Source organism: Magnolia sinica, chromosome 8 (genome assembly GCF_029962835.1).
Source record: "Magnolia sinica isolate HGM2019 chromosome 8, MsV1, whole genome shotgun sequence".
In the NCBI taxonomy this organism is placed as follows: domain Eukaryota; kingdom Viridiplantae; phylum Streptophyta; class Magnoliopsida; order Magnoliales; family Magnoliaceae; genus Magnolia; species Magnolia sinica.
This window is the reverse complement of record NC_080580.1, coordinates 21,028,928-21,034,094: the sequence shown is the minus strand read 5'-3', so window position 1 is coordinate 21,034,094 and position 5,167 is coordinate 21,028,928. Positions and strand designations below refer to the sequence as shown.

Sequence of the window (5,167 nt, the reverse complement as noted above, 5' to 3'; positions counted from 1 at the left end):
CCAGGGAGTAACTGCAAAGTATCTTTCCAAGAGTACTACTTTTATTTCAGTAGAAATAGTCTAGTGTATGAACGTATACTCAAATTACAGCTAAAAATTATGACTACTGAATTACTGTTATTACTAATATAAGATTAGACTATCGGTTGGGCTAAGGAATGTAAAAAATGGTTTATGCTAAGAACATAAAGAATGATTGATGAATAAATTTGATTCGTTTCAGTGGGTTAATATAAGACGTTTTGCTTCATTGAAATCATCTGTGATTTATATATCTTCTTGAGATAGCAATTTATATGATTCTTCTCACATCTTATGATTATAGTAATTGTTTCGGCACCACTCTGTTTTCTAGATTCTTCTTGGACATCTGTTTCGATAACTGCTTTAGCATTGCTTTTCTCTCGACCATGTCCTGCTTTTAAGTTTCTAGGTCACGCTCCATCTATAAATGACGTATAACACCTTGATTAGTGTCCACTGTAATTCCATAGCACATGCTCAGAATATTCTTAAAGATATTAGACGTACTTTAAACTCTTATCATTGACAAGTATCATTTTCTAATAAGTTCACCCACAAGCTTAAAAAAAAGAAAGAAGGATACAACAGCCCGAACACAATCTAGAAAGTTATTAAATAGCATGCGTCCCATCCCTAATGTTACCAGTGCTGTGGCCCACTTGAGTTTTCGATTGACGGTCAAGAAGAACATGAGAAGGCTCACATGATGGACATACCAGATTGTGGGACTTACCTGATATGCAGAATTGGCCCACGAACCTAACTGTGCATAGAACATGATGATCAATACGAGAAATAGGGCGTACCTGTCTGAGATGCCATGGATGAAGAAGCAGAATACCAGAATACCAGAATATAATGCTATGATCTTCCTCTCCTTAACACCTGAATAATAGAAGAATCGATGGTACTTTTATTTCTTTGTTGTGGTGTAGGATCGGGGACCTGGCCTTCTTTTATAAATTAGCTAGGGTGCAGAGAGTTTGAATCCCATCACAACTCTCTCCCCACGACTCCACATGTTAGCATCCTAGTAGTCTTCGAAGAACCACTGCGTATTGTAGTTATAGCATTCCACCCCATATGCATACTTGTGCAGACACACTGCGCAAACTACACTGAAGTGGGGTCCACTAGTTTACCCAGACATACAGTCCAACCCATACGATAATCCATACCGTTGATCAATAAGGCCCATTTTATAGAGTTCATACACGTGATCTTGAGTGACCATGACTGAAGTCACAGTCCTTTGTTCCTCAAATACAAAATTTCTAATATTCGTGTTCCCACTGTTTCTAGTGTCTTCAATGAATCTGGCATTCGTAGTCTCAACAAATACCTAAGCTCTATGGACCCCACCATTTTGTATATTGAAATCCACTCTGTCCATCAGCTTCTATTCTTCATTCTGGACTCTGAGGTCAAATTTCAGCAAGATCCACAATTCAGGTGCGCCACGCTGCAGGGAACAATGGCCATGGTATGTCAACCATAGGTTTGTGCCACTGTTAAGACTCAAATATTGCATAATTTTCTCCATTTATATCTTGGTTTTATGAACATGAATCAGCTTAATGTTATATTTTACTCATGTATATGTTGCAAGGTAAATTTAAGAGCTTGGATTGAAAAAGGGAACTAAAAAGCATGGATTTGATGCTCAAGAATCACAAGGGCAAGGGATGGATCTTAAGAGATCAAGATTGAAGAATTCATATGTTAAAGATCCAAGAAAACCAAGCGAGGAATAAAGAGAATCGAAGATTTGAAGTGAAGAATCTTGAAATCGTCCTAAAAAAGTGTATTATGAAGCTGTGAAGTTTATTTTAGAAAACTGCGCAGCATGAAGTCTGTTTTAAACGAACTATGCAGCGAGAAGTCTATTTTGGAAAAATACGTGTATTTGAGGCATTTTCTAGGGTTTTCAACTTTGTACGAAAATTAGAGTTCCCTACTTATAAATAGGGCCTCCTAGGGCATTCTTAAACATCATTCAAAGCATTCAAGAGCAATATTTGGAGTTTTTATAAGAGTTTTTAGTTTTATTAAAGCTTTATAAGTTGTTTTTTTATTATTTTAGATCCTTTCTATTTGTATTTTTTTCTTCTTTCTTTCTTGTTGCTTTTTATTTCTGCAATTTAATTATGTTTTTCTAAGTTCCTTCTAGCCCAAGCTAGAAGGGAAGCACATGGGTTTATTATTTCTTTAAGATTATGATGATTGATTGTTTTAATGATGAAAATAATGGTGTATGCATGTTATCTATTATTTAGGTTTTGTTTTTTATCCTCTTGTAAGATCCATATGTTTCCATCATATGAGATCCACATTGATGGATAGGCTTACCCTAGATTAATCAGATTTCCTAGATAGGAGATGTTCTCAACCTGTTATATTTCTTTGATATTCATTATCCTATAGATATTGAATACTTAAAATCACTGGCGCTTGAGAATATATGTCAATGGTGCAAATCCATTATTTTCTAATCTTTTATATCATTTATTAAAATATTTAAAGTGTTTTATTTTCCGATTAGGCTGACCATAGTGCTCAGATCCTAGTTGTGTTATCCAAGTCATCATGATTTTGGAACATTAACCTATGTGTGGAACTTTGAAGCTTGGGTGTTTTTTATTCAGTTGAATTACATCCATTCAAAAATCCCAAAATCAAATCATCGATTAATTTTTATTAATTAGTTTGTTTTGCATTTGATTTTTTTTTCTCGCAATTCATCTCCTGTGGGATCGACCTGTATTCACGGGATATTACTTATGAACCTCTCGCACTTGGAGGCAAGCAATCGAAGTTTTTGGCGGCATTGTCGGTGAGTACATCGAGATAGATTAGATCTGTGCAAGATAGCTAAGGTAAGTTTTCTTCTAAACCCTCCGGATACTCGTAGATTTTATTTTATTTTATTTTATTTTATTTTCTTTCTTCTTTTCTTTTTCTTTGAAAATAAATTGATTGGGTCTTTCAAGCACTAACTATGACATAAGGTTGCCCGCTTGGGATTTTATCACCCAAGTGCTATGGTTGTCCTATAGTTTTTTGTTTGATCACAAAGATCATCCGATGAATTTCCAGATTAGCATAATTTAATTTTTGCATTAGTTTTACTTTTATTTATTTTTTTATTTTGCTTTGTGGATCGAACCCTCATGGTCGGCTCGCCACCTGGGTTGTTGATTTATTTTTCTTTGTAGATCCACCTCGTGATCGGCCCCGCCACCTGGGTTGTTGATTTATTTTGCTTTGTGGATCGAACCCTCATGGTCGGCTCTGCCACCTGAGTTGTTGATTTATTTTGCTTTGTGGATGAACCCTCATGGTCGGCTCGCCACCTAGGTTGTTGATTTATTTTGCTTTGTGGATCGAACCCTCATGGTCGGCCCCGCCACCTAAGTTGTAATTTATTTTTGCTTTGTGGATCGAACCCTCATGGTTGGCCCCACAGGTTGTTGATTTAAGTTTTTATTTTTATTTTAAGTATCATACTTGCTATTTGAATTAGTGGTATTTGTTGTGTGGTGTGGATGGTTTATGTCCCGTTGGAGTAGGGATCAAAACAATCGACTCTCCTCTGAAGGGGGACTAGTTCCAGGCCTTGATCATTCACTTAGAAGAGGCACTCAACATCACTTGGATTTCATGATAAACCCAATTAATAATCCAAATCCAAATCTGCCAGATCCAACTATAAATCAAAATAATCCTCCTCTTGAGGATGAAAATGAAGTTCATAGGAATGTGTTAAACCAACCACGGACTTTACGTGAACATTTACACCCTGAGAGATCAACTTTACCATCTTGCATAGTGTTCCCTGCTCACACAGGGAACATTGATTTTAAACCAGGTGTGATTCAATTAATTCCTAAATTTCATGGCTTAGATTCTTAAAGTCCCTACTTGCACCTCAAGGACTTTGAGGAAGTAATTGCAACGTTACAAGTAAACAATGGCAATAGGAATGTACTTAAGCTTAGGTTATTCTCATTTTCTCTAAAGGATCGGGCTAAAGCATGACTTAACTCTCTAAGACCTAATACCATCACTTCATGGCAAGCCTTAAGTAGAGAGTTTTTGAAAAAGTTCTTTCCCGAGCACAAAACAAATGCACTAAAACAAGAAATCATGTCATTCTCCCAAAAGGGGAATGAACTATTTTTTCAAGCTTGGGAGCGCTTCAAAGACATTCTAATTACTTGTCCACATCATGGTTATGAACCATGGCATGTGATTGATGCTTTCCGAAAGGGGCTCACCATGGATACCCGTCAGTTCATAGAGATGATGTGTGGTGGAACCTTTCTTGACAAAGATCATAATGAGGCTTGAGATTTTTTAGATATGTTAGCAGAGAATATGCAGACATGGGATGTCTCTGCTAAATCAGACCAAACTAGACCCATTCCTAGAGAGAAAGCGGGAATGTATGTCCTAAGAGAGGAAGACGACCTTAATGCAAAATTCGCTGCATTGGCTAGAAAGGTCGAAGCCTTGGAAATTAGGAAGGTTGATATGGTTAAAGCAAACACTTTCTTAGGTAATTTTTGTAGCATTTGTGGTGGTACAGACCATGACACAAAGGATTGTCCAATAATCTCAGTTGTACAAAATATCACGCATGAGCATGATCAAGCAAATGCTATAAATAATTACCAAAGGTCAGTTATGCAACTAATGGGAAACACGTACAATCCAAATTGGCGTAACCATCCTAATCTTAGTTGGAGGAATGGACCACAAATTAATGTGCCCAATGCACCTCAAATGCCTCCACAAAATAACTTCTTTGGGGCACCTAACAATGCACCATATGTGCCCCCGCCAAAGCGATCATCTGTGGAGGATGCATTGACCGCATTCATGAACTCTCAAGCTCAAATGAATCAGTTTCTAATCCAATTAAATTAGAAATTAAAGATGGCAGTGGCTAGGATTGATACTCAACTAAATGCTAGGGAAAAAGGCACCCTTCCTTCTCAACCTGTGTCAAACCCTATAAACACACATTTCATTGGAGACTCAAATCCAAGTGAGCTACATCATGAACAAGCTAAGGCCATCATTACCTTGAGAAGTGGAAAAGAGGTCGATAACAAGATAATGCAACCGGTAGAAATACCGG

At 37.0% G+C, this 5,167-nt stretch overlaps 1 non-coding gene across 1 annotated transcript; it reads right to left on the bottom strand.

Moving 5' to 3' along the window:
- Positions 1-4,152: 4,152 nt before the first annotated feature.
- Positions 4,153-4,259, bottom strand: LOC131254545 (small nucleolar RNA R71). Its single transcript, XR_009175662.1, has one exon. It is a non-coding gene; the product is annotated as a small nucleolar RNA R71 (small nucleolar RNA).
- Positions 4,260-5,167: the final 908 nt, after the last annotated feature.